This window comes from Ciconia boyciana, chromosome 4 (genome assembly GCF_034638445.1).
Source record: "Ciconia boyciana chromosome 4, ASM3463844v1, whole genome shotgun sequence".
Classification (NCBI taxonomy): Eukaryota; Metazoa; Chordata; class Aves; order Ciconiiformes; family Ciconiidae; genus Ciconia; species Ciconia boyciana.
Genome location: NC_132937.1, coordinates 92,610,256 through 92,629,202, shown reverse-complemented (window position 1 = coordinate 92,629,202; position 18,947 = coordinate 92,610,256). Strand labels below are relative to the sequence as shown.

The 18,947-nt window shown below is 46.3% G+C and overlaps 1 protein-coding gene across 2 annotated transcripts in view; it reads right to left on the bottom strand.

The window, feature by feature from the left end:
* The window catches only part of KIAA1958 (KIAA1958 ortholog), a 65,473-nt gene extending 48,129 nt beyond the window's left edge, over window positions 1–17,344 (bottom strand). For both annotated transcript variants that reach the window (XR_012042344.1, XM_072860614.1), the window contains exon 1: window positions 16,818–17,344. The gene's annotated coding sequence lies outside the window, so the exon portion shown is untranslated. The remainder of the gene's footprint in view (window positions 1–16,817) is intronic.
* Window positions 17,345–18,947: the final 1,603 nt, after the last annotated feature.

Genomic DNA, 18,947 nt, shown 5'->3' with positions numbered 1-18,947 from the left:
AGTGATGTTGTTGGTACCTCTCTCTGGACAGCCCTCATTCTGACTTTGCCAAGGCAAGAGGTCCTTTCACTCTGCTGCAGAGTGCAATATCCATACGCAATGCTGGAGCAACCTGAGAAAGAAGCCAGAGGGACAATTCCCCCCTGCCTTACACCAGATCTAAGCCTTGAGCTGATTTTCACCCCTGCTTCACACTGACAGCGTTTCACCTTTACCTGCATGCATCTCAAGAGCCACTGTGCCACGTGCAAGGCAGGAGAAAACAAGATCCACCAGATTTGAAGAGCAGTCCCTGTCCTCCTCCACTTCCACCTGCCCAACTGCAAGTGAAAGGTGCATGCTGGCACCAAAGAGAAGGATTCAGATTGAGTGTTATCACTGAAATCACTGAAAAAGTGACAGTGTCCCTGCTACGTTCAGCTTCCTAACCCTGATGATGCTGACAGTTCAGCCTAAGGTTTCAATAGCATTTGTCTACTGAGATTACATTGAAGGGTCAGAGCGAGCTGGCACCTCCAGCCGGAGTCCCATTACATGTGCAAAGCCAACAACAATGCTGCAAACCAGCCCTTAGCAAAGCAGCCCCCTACGTAGGGACTTTGCTGGCGTGCCAAACAGAAGGGCACATTCCACTTACTGTCCTGCAGGGGCACAACATGCCCCTGTCCTGGCTAGACAAAAGGTTAGAAGCAATTTCTGACCCCCACTTTCCTGTAGTTATAGAAAAAGAAATGCTGCCACACCCAACAGATGAACACAGTCTTGCAGGAGAGACATAGATGCTTTTCCTTATGTCACTACAATACTGACAAGCTGATCTCTCTGCAAGCACCTTTTCAAATTTAAACATTTCGCTACAGTGGAAACGCAAGTGCTGAAATGCTGCTTCCGATGGGGCATGAATGCTAGCACTTCTGTAACCGTGCCTGTTGGTAACCAAATTACTTACGACAGCCAACGTCCATGAAAACAACTGCACTGAAACAAAGCACTCAAGGGCTTTACAAAACACAGAGGACATCTGAGAAGTTCGGGCATCCCAAATTATATTTGCAAAGGCCAAGCTCCACATTACCAGCTTCATAAAGCCCAGCAGCACCAGGAGATAAAACTGAACAGCTCTGTTCCTCCTTTAAACATCTTTTATGTCATTGCTTTTAGATCAGTTAAAAACATAAAAGTATGGTCTTCAGCTTGGCCCTTGGAGGCGCGGCCACCTTTGTTAAAATCAGGTTTCATTTCAAGCTGGACCAACATCACACTACGCTGGAGTCTCTAACCCTACGGTCTCTAAAGCAAGCAAAACATTCAGGGATGTCAGGGGAAATTTAACCTACTTACTGTCTGCCGGATTGGAACAACAGACCTAGGAATACTTCTAAAACAGATACGAACAAAAATAAAGCCTCGCAGAGCATTTTAAAAGGCTTGTGTTTAGAATGGCTGTGCAGCAAGAGAATAAATCTGCCAAAGGCAAAAAGGCAAGAAGTTAAAACCTCTTGGATGTACACTTTTGGAATATGATGGATAGGGAAAGGGCAGTCAAAAGATTTCTCTCTCTGCAGCACAGCTGCACAAGTTAAACATGTCATAGCTAAGAGCACTGTGTTTGGTAACTAGCCATTAAAAAAAAGTTACTTAAAGGTAAGTCTTCTGGGTGTTCACATTTGGAGTCCAATTCAATAGAGCAAGCAGGGGCGGGGGGGGCAAGGAGAGCAGTATCTGGGACAAATACATCCTCTGGCAGGCAGCATTGGTTCTGTGCCAGAAACTAGAAGGGATACTTGAGCCAGCCCTGTGAAGATGCAAGACATGCAGAAGAAACCCTCTCTCCCATTGCCCTCCAATGCATGGAGACCGTTCAGGCCAGCAGCAAGGGGTGATAGAGGGAGACGGCACCAGAGACTACCTCGCCCACGAGGCAGGCGGTGCTCGGTCAGACTGACCTGCTCACCCGGGTGCCTGCAAACGTGGGGTGTTTATCACTGGAACATGGTGCAAATCCGAACCACAGTCACAGCTGTGCAACACCCAGCGTTGGGCTTGGCTACAGCGGTATCGTTCAGGGCTCCCTGTTTTGGTGTCGTTCTGTGTTTATTAGTTTCATGCTTGAAAAACCACCAGCTCACTTCTGCTACCTGTGGAATACTTTTGATGCCAGTAATGTACAATGTCTATGACACCAGCAGTTAACATTAGGAAAAGACTGACTTAAGAAATTAATGTCAGCAAAAAGTCCCCCCAAAACAAAACACAGATATATTTTAAACAAATGTCCATGAAGAACACAAGTGGTAATGTTATCACTGGACTAAACTGTTCAGTGAAAGAGAGCAACACTGTCGCCTGCTTCTGCTTTAACATGTGCTTCTGCAGAAAGTTAAAGACCAACTTCAATAACTACTATTAAGAAATTCACTCTTTACCCAGCTGTCTAACTCAAATACTGTCAGTTTCAGCGAGGCTCACGTATGCCTGTAACGTTCTTAATGCTTGCTCATAGCATCTGACTGCCCCAACAATGCTAGTAGTTCTACCATTAGGCATAAAGGCACGGAGAAATACGTGAGACGTCTCGGCCCATCCAGAGGGACTGGTGGAAGGTCAGGTGAAGGTTTTGTGCCTGGCTGAACTTCATCAGCTCCATCCAGCCCCTGCACCTTCACGGCACATGCTGCTGCCATGCATGTCACAGCCAAGTGGGATTCCCAGCTGCCAGCCTTATGCCTGATCCTGAGTGATGCGCAATGAGGGCACTCGCTTGATTTTCCTCGCACCTCCCCATTCACACCACACTGAACTCCTTTGCCACTGAGGTTAATATAAGCAAGACGTATCTCACTAGTGCGGTGGTCTGAACAGTCTTGAAATCAGGGGGGATTTTGGTCAGGGTGCAAGAGCTGGAGCAGCACATGCTCTCCATGCCACGCAGCAGAGAGAGAGCAGTTGGGAGCACTCTTGGTGAGCAGTACATGCACAGTTGCTTGTAAAATTAAATTCACAATGTTTTTAAATCTTCTCAAACCACCCTTACCACAGAAAATCAAGGATTGCCCTTTATGGAAGTTTCTAAACAGCCTTCTCTGTTAACTCTGAGGAAGAAGCTGGCAACCAGACAGGCCATGGATTTCATTTATAGCAGCAACAGTTCCTGAAAAACTGCTCTCCCCAGCAGTCTGCAACTTCCCACTCCCAGCCCACTCAATCCCCAGAATGCACTGCAGAGGCCTTTACGAACACAAAACAAACCAGAATAAAATAGGATTTTGTCAGAACAAACACCGTGTCTTGCCCCAGGGTATGCACGGTCATTCTGTCTGTCTGCCCAGGTTACTCCATGCTCCCCTAGCATAACAAGCAAATGCATCCCATAAGGAAGAGCAAAAAAACTTTCTGTTTCTGTCAGCAAAACGCAGGCATATTGCTTTGCACAGGCAAGCCTGGTGGCTTGCATGCTGCAGGTGCAGTGGAGCGCACAAGGTCCGCATGCACCACACACAGCAAGCTGCATTTCCTGATGAGCATCAGGCAGCGCCGGATAGCTCTTCTGTTGCCCATTTTTTGTCTTTTTGGTGCCTAGCTGTAGTCCCTTTCTCCTCAAGGTATCACTGGCTAAGGTATCATCCTCAAAAAGACACTGTTGAATACTGTTGCCTCCTCTTACCAGAAAAACCTATTGCTTTGACCCTGTCTGGGGTATTTTGTGTCTCACTTCTACAACACTCCCAGCCCTTGCTGACATGAGAGGCAAGAAAGCAACAAGAGCGGGTTACTGCTGAACTGCCAGGGCAGCTCACGGTGCTGTCCAGGTGCAGGTTGGTTTGCAACGGTTCATTCATGTCCCCCGTCCTTTATCCTTGTTATTGCACATGTCTCCTCCACAACCCAGCTCAAGAGCATGAACCCAGTGGGGCTCAGCCTGCTCCTGACCTTGGGCATCGCCTGGAAGCCAACCGTGGTGGCTCAGGCGCTCGTTAAGATCACAAACCATTCCTGCACCTTCTTTCCTGAGCACTTTTCCCCTCCACCTGCAAAAGTGCAGATTTCGTCAGGGCTGCAGCACATGACACTCCTCAGCGTAGCTGTGCATTTACCAAAACGCACTGCTCATTATTCGTGCCCACCTCCATAGCGGAGCAAGCCTCTCACCCACACTTCCCCCTCAAAAGGAGCCATTTTCACATGACTTTGGAGAAGGACCTAGCTGCTCTCCGTGGTGTAGGTGGGAGGGTAGAAGTTACTCTCCCCATTTTGTGCCCCTCTGACCTGTTAGACCGCCAGCACTGCGGTCCCCATTCCTCAGGGACTGGATCACTGTAGTTTTGTGCTCTGGTAACAACCCTGATTCTGGAGCAGCGGGGTGGCAGTGGTGAACAGGCTGTTTTCCTTTAATTATAAACCTGACAGTACTGGGGTATCTGAAGAACCAGCTATACGATTAGGAAAAAAGCCTAAGAATCCTAAATGTCCTTGCATCCAGCCTTGGGGAAGGTGGTCTGTTCAAACACAAACCTTTCCCAACTCCAGGGCAGACACATGCAGCAGGATTGCACAGCTCAAGTCCAACGCTGCGACGTCTTTCTCTCATCTTCTGGACCTCATCCCTTCACAGGCAGAAAGGAGAATCCCTGTAGCTGTCAGCACTCTTGGGCAGAGCAAGGCAACCCAGGCTCATCGCCCCAGATTTGTGTCTCATCTTGGAGCACAGTCAGGAGCTCAGTGGTCTGAGCCCTTCAGCAACAAAACACCTTTAGCCCAGGTCTCTTTGACTCAGTTTCTCCTTCTGTAAAATGGGAGCTATGTTTCTGTAGTGTAAAGGGTAGCGGGTCTGTGGACAGCCCATGTGGCCCTCCTTGGGGTCTTCAGGGCAGGTAGATGGAGAGCGGACAGGACCATTGCTGACCACACCATTTTGGAGGGAACTGCAGTCTCCTGCCTAGAGAATCTGATTCAAGACTTGGTTTTCCCTTGAGAGAATTATATCAAAATATGGTAAGCTCCTTCTGGAAGCACTAGTCCTGAGTTATGTAGCTTTTGAGGCAAACTCAAGTTTGAGAGTCCCACCTCATCTCCCACCTAAACAGCACTGAAGCACCTAACCACCAGGTTATCTGGTGCACCAGTTAGTTTCTTCCATCAGTTTATTTCCTACTTGAACGGCTGGAAACCCCTGCATTTTTTGTGTTGTTTTCTTCCTTCTCTCATTCTCCGTCTAAGGATATTACTGACATCTACCTTTTCAGAGCACTCAGGTGAAACACTTTTTCAAAACTTGAGACTTTTTTCCCCTTCACAGTATATTCAGATACTGAACTATCCCAAAACTGTCTTCCTGCAGTCTCCTACCCTCAGAGCACAGGAATATTGGTTTCTTACAACAGTTGATCATAACTGCTGCTTTTCACTGGCTTGAGATAAAATACTAGGACCATTGCACACTAGCAGCCAACTACTAATGCAATTATTGATTTGTAATGACAGAACTACAGCCTTAGCAAAGAAAGCAAATTACCCAGAAAAGCACTTGCAAAATAGTTGTTTACAAAATAAAAGCTTTTCTGAGGCAACTCTTGTACAGAAAGTCCAGACAACACCACCCTACCCTTTCCACATGCAGACGCAGTATCTGATACCAGGCAGATGGTGGTAGTATCAGGTGTCTGCTGTATACTTATATCAGATACAATAAATAATACACAACTAATGCAAAATATCAGTTTCATTCTGTTCCTACTTACTTGAGACTGCACTGCATGCATTACCTTATCTCTAGCTGAATGCAACACATCTGCCCAAACCCATCACTGAAGACTGAATTAAATTTCCTTGGCAGTAATATTATTATATATGCAGCATGTTTATCTAGTGCTGTCTTTTCTATTTTCTATCTTAACTGTCTTGAAAACGTAAAAGCAATTCAATTTGCCGCCTACTCGAATACTTTCTACCAAACAATCTAATGGGTCAAACCATGTGAAAAATGGAAATGCCGTTTTCTTTTGTCAGTCCCCTGAAACCAGCAAAAAACCCCCACACACAACAAAAACAAGACATTGTTTCTCAAATAGCATGTCATATCAGCAGAAATTTTACTTTGACATCCTTCTGAATTCCTTATAGTGTAATTATAAATACAGGAAACGTGATACATTTCTATTATTTTGAGAAAGTATCTTGCACAGGCAGAGCATAATTAAAAGTAGTGCATCACTTAAATGTGACCAGATAGGATCACACTTGTCCAACAGTCACGACAGAAAACTGCTAGACCCCTGATGGCTGTGAGAGTCTTTCGAAGTAGTCATTAAATAGAGATGAAAGGTGAATCAAGCAGATGAAAATGGCCTATAAGACTTAATTTACTTGACCTTCAATAAAGCTTCAACAAGACACCTCATGCCTTAGAGAGTGGGTATTAACTCACGCAAAAGCGGTGTGCAATGGGAACAGCGGACCTTCCCACTGCATGAGAAGGACCTTGCGACAGAGGGCTCTGGCCTTAGTCATGGGGGCCTGGGTCCACCTCTCCCAGTCACCAGCTGGCTGGGAGGAGGCTTTTACACCAGGCAGTGCTGCAGACCTCTGCATAACCTAGCAAAGGTAACCTAGCAAATAACCTGATGTCCTAGCAAAGGCTCCAGAAGCGCATTTGCTAGGACATCAGTCCTGGACAAAAAGCCCATGCAAGACTGCAGGAAACTCACCGCACCACCAAACTGTGCACTGTGTGAGATGGACAACCCACACAAAACCCAGAGGAATGGTAGGTTCACCCACACAAAAGCCCTGGTCCCCCTGCACAGCCAGGATGTCCCCACCTATTGCCCTCCCCAAGGCGACCAAAGGCTGCCTTAATTTTAAAAGAAGATTTGTATAGTACCATCAAGGCAACCAGGTATGTCCTTCAAGTCTTCCTACTGACTTGCCAACCCAGTCCCAAAACGCTGACAATGACATCTGTGGGGGCCAGGGCAAAACTGCATTTGAGCAAAGACTCCAGCTCCCTCCTCCACACAGGAGTCTCAAGAGCCACACGCAGATGCTCCTCCATCTCCTCACCGAAAGGCACAATGAAGTCCCTCCTGATGAATGACCTGGGTACGAAAGGGAAAATGCGCTGATCATCCCAATTTCTTCTGAAGAGCTACAATCTGCCAAAAAAACAAGAGACGAAGAAAAAGACTGGCAACTCCCTTGGAACACGTCAGTGAAGATCACTGCCCAGTGGCTATTAGTAGTGGAAAAAAGGGCATTTGATGAAAAGGATGGCTATAACATAATATTACAAATTTACCCCAGCTATGCCAATGGGAACAAAAAAACCTGCCTTCCAACACTGCACAGTGTAGGCAAGTAGTGAAATTCACCAGGTGGACGCAGCCAAGGAAAGACACTGAACAGCTGACACCTAGATGTGTTCACTCAGACTTTCCGCTTTTTAATTGTGCTAGGACAGTGGTAGTGCACCAACACTAATGAAGTAAAGCACAGAGCAATTTGCTCTGCTCGTATCTTGTTAAAGAGCATATTCCTCATGCCCAGTGTGAATTTCACAGCCATGGGCAGGGCACCAGCATCAGGGTACGGCCACGAGGGGAACTGCTGCAATGAGGGAAATCATCGCCTTCCGCTGCAGGAGCAAGAGCGACTTCTCCTCCAGAAGAAAAATAAATCATTGAGCCCAAAGGGCAAGCCCTGAGATTTTAAAACACACACACACATACTGGATTCATACCCCTTTGTTTCATAAAACCTGCTGAAGTGGTTCCAGGTTTTTACTTCCCTCATCTTAATCTTCACAGTATTATCCCATGTAAATACTTCTGCACCAGTTAAATGGTCTGTAAACTAAGCTAATCAAACACAGCTGAACAGTTTAATCAGTATCTAGGAGGTCAGCAGAGGTGAAGACAGTTTTAGCGATGCCTGACTGGAAGGAGGTCACTTAGCTTTACAGAGTTAACTATCCAACAGGAAAGTATTGAATGTTAACACACACACACACAAAATTAAATTGCAATGGTTAATAGTGCATATCTTTGCTATATGGCTCCGAGCTGCTATTTCTCCTTGACTCCTGGCTAGACCAAAGCAAATTTTAACCATCTTTATGAGACTGTTCGAATGCATACTGCAAACACAGTGCATTAAAACAGATGCAGCATATTGCAGAGAGCTCAATTAAAGTGTGGAATGTTTCTTGCAAATAAAGGGCTGAGTGAATAACCATCCTCCATATAAATTGCCTGGTGCTTTATTCCAGTAATGCTCCACTATCTTGTGGAGCTATTCCAAAACACGACTTACTTGCAATTCTTAATATAATGTATTCTCTTGCAGTCCAAAAGAAATTGTAAATCCTAATTTACAAATTTTTAATTTTTTTCTCTGCCAGACAGCCTTTTTTTTCATACATGTGAATGCATTACTAAGAAGGCCTGCATTTCCATACTGAAATCAGTCTCATTATTGCGGAATAGATTATCTAACCAGACATAAAAGCTAGCTGAAAGAAAAACATATTCATGGACAATTTGGGAAAAAATACAGGAAAAAAAATGCATGGAACTTAATTATCTACTAAAATTTGAAAGCATTAATTGACTAGTGCTTCTGTTTCTGGGACGATCACTCACCTGTGTTTTGCTGGATTGCACCGTAAAGTCTAAATATGTTATACTGAGCCCTTAGAGTATTTACAGTAAGCAAGTAACCCTGACCAAGGTAAGACAAGGGGAAAAAACAAATCTACATACTGTGGATTTATATATATTGCGTATATTATTTTCTGGCTTTCTTCACTCACCCCCACAATAGCTATCTTCTCTCCGTCAAATCAAAACAGATTTGTAAAAATCTAAATATCTGACCCAGCTCTCCCCAGCCAAAAAATCTTCATCAGTCACCAGTATTTCAATCAAATCACATTGCCTGTTCAGCAAACACTCAGCACTGTGCCTGATTTTTAGGTCGATGCCAGGCATCAGGTCAGACAAAGTGGGTGGAGTCCTACATTGTTTGTTTAATTCGTAATATTCAGTTCAGTGAAAAAAAGCCATTTATGGCATTCTTAGCTATAGCCTGCTATGAAGGGAAGCTGTGTGCAGAAAACAGGATTTAACTGAAAGAGGTTTTGGACACAAGTTATTTGCAGGAGGTTTTTTTGCAAGTCTTGGCTTGGAGGCATAAGTTTTAAACTTGTAAGGAGAATCTACATTGAAATGTAATTTGAAATCTAGAAGATGTGGAAATTATCAACCTGCTGGTGGATATTCAGTGTTCATTCATTTGTTATAAAAGACAACACTTCTTTTTAACTGGTTTAGTTCCACAACAGTTATCTGTATTTTTGGAAATCAGAGATGGAAATGTTAAATCCAAATGGTTTAAAATTAAGTCATCAACACTCATCATGTCTGCAATTTTAATTGCCAGGATTCACACATCTGGCACAGACTATGCCAAGCACTTTACAGAACAGTTTCAATTGTAGTTTGCTGGTTGCACCATAAATGTTTGCCTCTTGGGTCTAAAAAATTGAACACTGAGTCTGGGAGTAAGAGCTCAGTTTTTAAAATCGCACCCTTGATTTTACAGTTACAGGTAAGAAGGTTAAATATGCTTCAACTAAAACGGGGGGGGGGGAAGCCAGACATGATTTTTCCCCCTAACAGAGCTAAAAAAAGACAGTACGAAATCTAAATTTCAGACAGGAAATACTCACTTTCCTAGTTAAACACGAAAAAAAAGACTCTATAACAAGCTTTCAGTTACAAAAAAATCTAGGCAGATATTTAACCTCACAGTGTTGAGTGGCATGGCCTGGTATGCCTATGGAGTGCTGAAGGGGGACAATCCACATGACGGAGAACAGAAAATGTTCCACTGAACGAGCACATCGACATCTTCCGTGCAAAACCGGCTCAACAGCAAGGATCAAAATCTCACGGATTAAAAAGAAGTGTCAGCTTCTACATTTTGAAAATAGTTCATAAATTTTGTTCCATCCTGCAATATTTTGCAAATTCTAAGCTATGACATTTGGAGTGTTACCAGCTAAAATATGCTGGCTCCTTATGGTGTGTTGCAGCAGATTTTGCAAACTATCACGGGGTGATGAGGGCGTTCTCTACCACTTCAGGAGAACATTTAGCGGAGAACATGTATACATCCTCTCCCCTCCATACTTAGACTGCAGAGACACCAGAAGGATAGAAATTACGGTCTGCGGCTTCAGGTTTAAGGAGAGGAGACAAGCAGAAAAGTTAAGAAAACACTGCAACACCAAGCGCATACCAAAAGCTCATCTTTCCCTAATTTCGGCTCTCATTCTGGAAACTCCCTCTGCACAACCGCACGGGAGCACCTGACTGTAGCCCAGCTAAGGTGTAAATACCATATTAGCGTGCTGTTCAGAAAAGGGAGGAAGTTTCTAACTGTTCAAGCGCTTTCCTGCACAGGGACTACTTCTAGAGAGGTATCGGTACTGTGACAAGGACAAAGCTGAAGATACGCCAATTGAAAAGTGTTTTCATTTCGCCACAGCATTTTGCTCTTCATGCCACTGACATCCCTCCACGCGCCCGTTCACACATCACACGGGGTCACGCTGCTCTGACGTTACGAGAAGGTGCTTTGCAGTCACTTACAACTCCAGATGGGTGCCCCTCTGCGCCCCCTGCTATGTCCTATTAAAAAAATTGAGTTTCTGGTTGTCTGTGTTCAGCCCTGTTAGGAAACGTCCATTATGCTCTTGTCCTAGAGAAAAACTTCCTACAGACTAGGGGTTTAATCATGAAAGAAAAATCACTAAAAACTAGGGCTCCTCCTAAGCAGACTCATAGTTCCTCTCTCCCTGCTGACAGATGCTCATGTAACCTTGTTGTGAGGAATTCCCATGCAGCATCCTCGCATGTTACCCCGGAGCTTCGTGAGCCTTTTTCTTAGAGAGCGTGTTTTGATGCCTAGCCCTGACCTTCCCTCCTACTGAAAATTATTATTCCCTGTCCCATCCACCTTGGCCATGGAGCAAAGTTACTCCCTTCCCCTTTGCAGAGCAGGGGTTTTTTGCTAAAAAAAAAGAAAAATCAACCAAAAAATTGCTACCCAGCTTATAATTTCAGCATTTCCCTAATCCTACCACAGAGCAGAAGCCTGCTTTTTACACCTCACACCGTGTCGTCTCCAGCCCAGATCTCCAACCTGTTGAGATGATTTTGAAATCTGATTCTGTGCTCCCATGTCTTTGCGGTTCCTTCCAGCCTCGTGCTCTGCGCAGGTGCAATACGGAGGGAGGTGCGTTATTCCTTCCACTCTATCATTCGGGAAAACACTGGATAGGACCAGGAGCAGGAGAGATCCCAGCCAAACCACAGCTCCCTCACCCCGTAAGCCAAACAACTTCTCTGCGAGACCTATCTGTTCTCTCTCATCTCACTACAGGATAGAATATGTATTATAATAATAATGTATAATAATAAAAAACATATATACCATGTTAATAGAAGATATTATAGTATATTAAATAATATAGAATACATAATAATCCAATAACAAAATAAATTATATTATTTATATGTAGTACAAATATTGTATGTGTATATATTAGATATATATTTATAAATAACAGTAATTTTATATTTGTATATTACTCATATTTGTATAGGATATATCTTTACATATTTATAAAATATAACAGCAGTTATTTTGGGACACTACTGGGCAAACTGTTAAGTGATTTCCCAAAACAGCTTGTAAACCACAGCCCTTGACCATGTGGAAATTTACACCCACAAAATAAATGGCTGGGTTCAGCAGAGGCATATTAGAAACTCTGCTTTTTTTGTTGGGGACTGTCTGCAGGGGCAGGGGACGGCATTTGACACTGGCAGCCAAAACAGCAGAACCCAGCAACAGCTTTTAACAACCGCAGATCCTTTCTTGGCAGGCCAGCACACCTCCACACATGGGAAAACACTGCTTTAAAATGCTGCTACCTCTGAAACTAAAGAAGACATTCAGCGACCAGGAGCCTAAATACGGCATGGTGTCTGGCTCTTAGCCATTTCACAGCTTTCCTCTGGAGCTTTCCCTTTAAGATGGATTTCTGACCCACCACTTGTTCCAGTTAGTTTTGTTCTGTTTGTCACACCAATCGGCAATCTTTAAGGCAAGATGGGTTAATACACAGTTAAGTACCACAGGTCATTTACAGGCTGCTTGTGGCAGGGCAAAGAAAGAATTTCAATGTAAACTACTAGACCATCAGCGTTTTTTCTTTTCTCCAGCCTTAACCCATGACCAGATAGCCACTGAAATCTGAAATTACTAAATTCAGTTGCTGCCAGCTTGACACATATTTTGAATAAAACTGCTATAGAAGATAACTGCTATAGAAGATGTCATGGATACCTTTCTTGTCTGTTTCTTTCGTTAAGATGCAGCTGTTCATAGGTGAAGGGACTAAACAATAAGGCTTTCAAACTATAGCATTGGTGATTCAAGAAAAGAAAACTACTTCTTCTCTAGTCCAGTTGCCAAAGCTAAGCAACGTGTGTTTGGACATTTGCTCACTGCTATATGCTTATGTTCCTGTTTTTAAAAAACATTTTGGAGGGATTTTTTGCCTCAGCGTCCACACCAACCAAAGACTCTCACTTTACTGAAGAGCACAGAGGAAAAGAATAGGGCAGACCATTCAAAAAAGGGTGGGAAAATTAATGAAATAAACAAAGCTGGAAAGAAAAAGGGAGAGGCATCTCTTCCCTCCCCTTATCTCTTCCAGTTATCTTAGGTACTATTTATAAACCACCTATATGAAATATTTTAGGTGCAGTGACTGTTTTTAGAAAATAATTACTTTGAACTCTTGCAGTGGAAGCAAAAACTTGCAGAAGGCCACAGTGCTCACTCTGTGAATACCATGAATCTAATCCTGTAATTTCGCACTTACAGGAAAACTTCTGTTCCTGTAACTTTTCACAGGACTAAAACCCTAAGATGCCTGGGTGCAACAGGACTCATGTGATGTCTTTGAGCTAACATCAGTCAAGTGAACAAAAGTTTGCAGATCCTGCCTGTTGCTAAACAAAAATAAGAAAAGGGAATGGAGGAATATGAAGGAACTCTCCAGCAATACAAGGACTGTGATAAAAACTGGCCGACCAGAAAATGTGGAAAAAACCTGTAACTGAGAATAGACCCCAGATGATGCCAAATAACTTACTTCTTTGCACACATATCGGTCAGCCACAGAAGAAGTACACAAAGCTCAAACTAAACCCAAGAGCTGGGATGGGTCCTTTTCACCATACCCTTCTCAGAAGAACACACAATACTGAAAGTTACCTGCTTATATCCCACCCCTGTATGTATGAGGCTAAATTACAATACATTCTCAGCGTGCTGAAGGCATCTATTATTTTATTTCTGTTTCCATTTTGACTGCTTGAGTTTGGACAGTCATATGAACAAGACCTTTTATTTATTTCAGGGCCCAGAATTACTAAACCAGAAAAACGCAGACAATCAGTGGCCAGCCAAGGGTCTCATTAGGGAATCTGTGCAGTGTACTCGTTACCACGGAAACCAGAGGGCTGGCACACTGTAATTTCTGTCTTGCAAGAGAATTCACCAACCCTGCCAGTGAATAAAGTTCATAAATCAACAAATCAGAGCCAAGGTCAAGTAACTGAAGATGAAGCAGCCGTGCTCCACAGGTCTTCTTCATTATTAATAGTACTAAGGTATAAGTCTTTCAAGTTCCTTTGAGCTATTATGCAGATCCATCACGGAAACATTTAACTTAAACTGACACTCCTTTTTGAATATTTTTCACAGAAAAGGAACCAGAAAAGCCGATTAAAATTTGCACTACTTTAAGTCACTAACCTTCATCTCACCCCGTTTTACTTTGCAGAAAGGTGTGCAGCAATAACCTTTGAAAGCAAAGCCTTACGTTGAGCTAGTTACACTTGAATTACCAGATGCGTAACAGTCCTCGAGAGGACTCATTGCCATCTACGTTTCTGTGAAGTGCCTTACAAACAGTAGTTAATTTTCACACCACCTCTGTGAGCTGTGCATGGATGGGTTATCACTCCCCAAGTGCAGATGTGGAAAAACAGTGGCACTGTGGAAATCAGTGCCAAGGCTGGGATTACAGGTCTGCCCACACTTAAGACCTTCAGACCTCTTCTGTCTGCATTTTATAACTAACAGGGAAGGGAGGCAGAGAGGCATAAGGTCAGGAGACTGAAGGTACTGGAAGACGGCACTGCTGAAACTCGGAGAGTCTCCGCTGAGCTGGAGTGCACGGACAGGCGACAGCCCAGTCAAACTGGCACCAAGGCGAGGTTCGGTGGCCGCTTAACGAAGGTGCACCTGGTGACTGCCAGGTGTGAACTGCTAACGAAGCGAACTGCTAATGAAGCAAACTGCTGCCGCTTTGGGAACTCGGTGACTATAAACCCATTATCATTGAGTGAATGAAACAGAATTATACTGTGCTTTTGAAACTTTCAATAAGTTCAGTGGTAGGAAACTTCCTGGTGTAGTACGGAGACTACCAGCGCATAGATGCATCAGTATCAGCAACATCCATATATATTTGCTCAAAAACCAAACCAAACCAAAACAAAACACCAGCTTGCTGACCATGGCTAGAGAAGTACTGGAGCTGTTAAGAGTTTCTCCACAAGCTTTAGGTTTCTTCCTGGAAACCTATCTGTTTTAGTGGAATACAAAGAAGACCTGTGTTACACTCTTGAGATAAGTTACTGGCAACATCAGAAAGAGTAACTCCACTGCATATGCCTCTCACAAGAAGCTTTACGCTGCATGTATGACCATCTATTATCCCCTGAACACTTTCTGTTAATACTTAGTTCACACAGTATCTTTTTGCCAATTCTTCTCTCTTTATTACTCATTTGGGTGCAAGGTTTTTAAACTGTCAGGTTGGTTTGTTAATTTACCTATAAAGGATTTCAAAGCGCTGATAAAACTTGAGCACAAGGTTGAAAAAGAGCTTTTTGCTGAAAGCCACAGGTGGAGGGGGAAGAGGGGCTGTGGGTATCACTTAGCCAGGTCGCGTGCCAGGCTCAGCACAGGTCAGCAGGTGAGTGCATGAACCGTGTGACTTCCGACTTCGACTTCTGTGTGGCGTTGGAAGTGGGCAGAAATAGGTTTAGCCAAGCCTGAAATGACATTTGAAAAATCAGCCTGAGACAACTGGCAGATCTGACCCCAAGGCGATTTTACTGGGCTCCTGGTAATACCAGTCGGTCGGAAGCAGTCTGAACTGATGCACGTGTGCTGTGGGGCAGGCGTGCAGCCCCAGCCTGGAGCCGGCTGGGGTTATTAGATTAATTGCAGTACCACACGAGTACAGCCCTGTCGGTCTGAGCTCTGAATTATACGGAGGGGAACAGAAGCAGCCGCGGGGGGAAACAGGAACTGGTCACTCCTGCCCTGAAATGACCTTTTGGGGTTACTCTGTTTAAAGCAGGAAAAAAGTTAAGGAAAACAAGCCTAGTCCCTGACCTGAAAAGTTGTCATACAGAATGTAGGAAAGGGACATAATCATTTGATTTATGCAAATTCTCACTGCTGCTAACAAGCACGCTAAGGGCTTGGTCCCATTTCTCTTTAAATCAACAGAAAAAAGGAAAACCATTACTGTCCCTGGCAGTTCACAGTCAAGCTTTAGCATCTATGGCAGTTTCGGCATTGCAGCAGTACTTGCAGAGGTTGTATTTCTGAGGAGGATAGTGGGGGAATGGCAGAGAAGGCAGGCAAAAGCAAACTTCACGGATTAACAATTCAAATGGTGAAGCCAGGCATATACGAGGACTTCATTTTTACTCGGTGTATTGTTTTGTTTCTATGACAGGTCTTCATTCACTCGAACGGAAACAGCCCTACTCTACATCTAGTACTACTAAACCAGCTGTGTTCAGGGGATATTTATAACCATTAACACTGTAGATGGAAGGTGAGTTTTAACGTATGTGTCATAGTTATTCCTTTGGCTGGAAAGTGGCTCTGTTTCCGACAGCCGGAATTAAATTGCGGAAGGCTCAATATATCTCTCCACCGTTTTCACTCTTTTCCTTTGCACTTAACCATCTTTTCCAAGCTTGTTTCACAGTTTTCTGGCTTCCCTTATCGCTCCTGCCTCGTCTCAGTGACAAGCCAAGTTTGCGAGGGGCCGCCTTTCCCAGCGCGCACCCCACTGCCTGCTCAGGCCGGGGGCGAGAGGGACCCCCCGGTGCTCCCCTGCCCTCCTGCGGGAGGTGCCGGGGGGGGGGCTGAACCCCCGGGGGGCCCAAACCACACCGCCAGGCACTGCCCCTCGGTCCCCCACGCAGTGCAACCGCCAGACCCCAGGGTCCCCAAACCGCAGCTTTCCCCGACTGCCCCCCTCCCACCCCTAATTCAGCCCGGGGGGGTGGGGGGGGGGCGGGCAGGAAGGGTCGCTTTTCTTTTTGCAAGAGGACGCAACGGGGGTGGGGGGGTCACCCCGCTCCCTATGTTGCGCCAAACCCCGACCGCCCCCGGCCACTCCTGCCCCCCCAGCTCCCGTGCAGCGCGGGGGGGCACACCTACCCTGCCACTGCACGCTGCCCCGCGGAAAGGCCGGGGGGGGCCGCGTATCTGCCCGGGGAAGCTGCCCGGAGAGCCCTCCGCTGCGCACAAAGAGAGATGCGGGGAATATCGCCCGCCCCCGCGGCGGGCAGCGCTGGATGCACACACGCACACACACACACGCACGCACACGCATGCACACGCACGGTGCGGCCGGGCGGGTCACGTACCTGCAGGTGCCTGTCCGTGGGAGCGCGGGGCGGGGAGGCTGTGCAATATCGGCTGTATTGCATGGGGGGATTACTGCGATATTGCTCGGGGGCTGGGGCGGGGGGGCTGCTCCGGTCCCTCCGCCCTCTGCCGCCTCCTCCTCCTCCTCCGCCCTCCCCGTGCGTGTGTGTGCGTGTGTGTGCGTGTGCGCTGCCCTGCGCGGCCGTACTCCGCGCCGGAGGAGGCAGCGACGGGCTCCGGCTCCTGTCAGCTACCGGAAACCGGCGCTGGTCACACACACCGCAGGAAGTGTGCAATGGCACACCCGCGCACGCCGCCCGCACACCGGCCCCGCCGCCCCCCCCGCCGCCGCCGCAGGGCCCGGGCCGGGGCAGCCGGTGCGGGGGAGCTCGGCCGAAGGGAGGCGGGAAAGGCGGGCAGAACTCGGGGCTGCCCGGAGGAGGCACCGGCGTCTGCTCCGTTGGCACAAGGCGGCAAGGGACCCGCGGGTGGCGGGGACCGCCGCGCACCGCTGCGTGGAAGCGGGGGGACGGGGTGGCTTTGTCCGCCTGGCCGTGGGTAGGAGCGCTTGCCTTTGCAAACAGGAGACGCAGGCGTGCGCACAAAACCGGGATCGTCCCGCTAATGCCCAGGCACACGTTCTCAGCCGACACGAGATAGTGTAATCTCATTATTCGGATGCAGATCTGTTGACTTGCACCAGCTGGGGTACGCAGAGTAGCTGTGTCCCAACGACTGCGACTCAGTTGTTTTGTGCAGGTACAGAGACACGCGATTTACTGCTACTTCGCTTTTTTGCATGAGGTGTGACCTCATGCTGTACTCATTGGTGCAGCACCGTGTGTTTATTAATCTTATGTGGGGTGTACACATATGCACGCATATACGCGCACCCCTGCTACGTCTGTATGTAAGGCAATAAAAATTGCAGCTTGTCTGTTGTGAAAGCTGCGACTTCTCGGTTTAGTCTGCAACTACAGATCTCAACAGCAACATTACTCACATCAGGATTTTTTTGCAATTAATCATGGGAGGGCTCACCATGTGCTTGCAGCGTTTTCTCTGGGTGTTGGTTCTCCCACAATAAGCGAGGCGCACGCCAAAGCAAACTCTGCTCGTCTCCTCAGTTGGGCTTTTTTCCCTGCCTGGTTGCATCACCCCAGAAGGAGACAGGCCTGGCTGCTGCTGGGAGAGTATCAGCCTTCCAAGCCGGCTGCTTCATGCCCCAGAGGTTTCCTTTCCTCATGTTCCTTATGCCAACATTTGCAAAACTTGAATGGGCTAACACATGCTACTAGCTACGATGGCAACAATGCTTATGCAAGAATATAATGGAGGCAATCTGGAAGCGTACTCGTGCCAAAAATAATGCTCTTTCCCGGTTTGCCCGTGATGCAGCAGGGGAATTTGGTAGCAGCGTTAACCTCGCCTGGGGAAGATTGCCATCCCTTCTGCTCTTGTTATTTTCAGTAAGATGTCATTGTCATGTCGCTGCAGCTCAGCAGAGGTCTTCAGTACTTTAAGGGTTCAGTGTTAGACTCCTAAAGATGGAGAACCCTAACTGGAAGAAGTGATTACTCCAGGGAATAAAGGGAGAGTCTGCCTCCATCCATAGTGATCAAACACATGACACCCTGTCCCACATCTTCTTGCTTTTAGTGCAGGGACCTGGAGTCAAAGCACTGGCAACATCGAGGACAAGACCACCACCTTCCTGGGCCCTGCTGTGTCCACAGGCTCCTGCCAGGAGTGGGCTGCCTTTCAGGGATATGCCCTCGGGCCACCAAACACACCTCCTGGGCAGAGGCTGCACGGGTCGTTCTGTTCAAACCAGTGCTCTGTTTGCCTCTGAGGTGGGGCTGCTGAGCGCTCTTTTCAAGATCAAATAGTTACATTTTCACAAATTGTGTCAATAAGGAATTCCTGAAGAGGAGAACTGCCTTTTAAATAAACACTCCACTTCCCTGGGGGCCTCAAAGGCAGGCACATCACGAGCAGTCAGGCAACGAAAAGGCTTGCTCTTCACTGCCGCTCTTCAATCTTGCCTCCTTTCTGCAGCAGAGGAGCTGACTGCTGGCCATAACTTCTGTGTAGACTGCTGAACTGAACATGAACTTAACTGTTTGTAG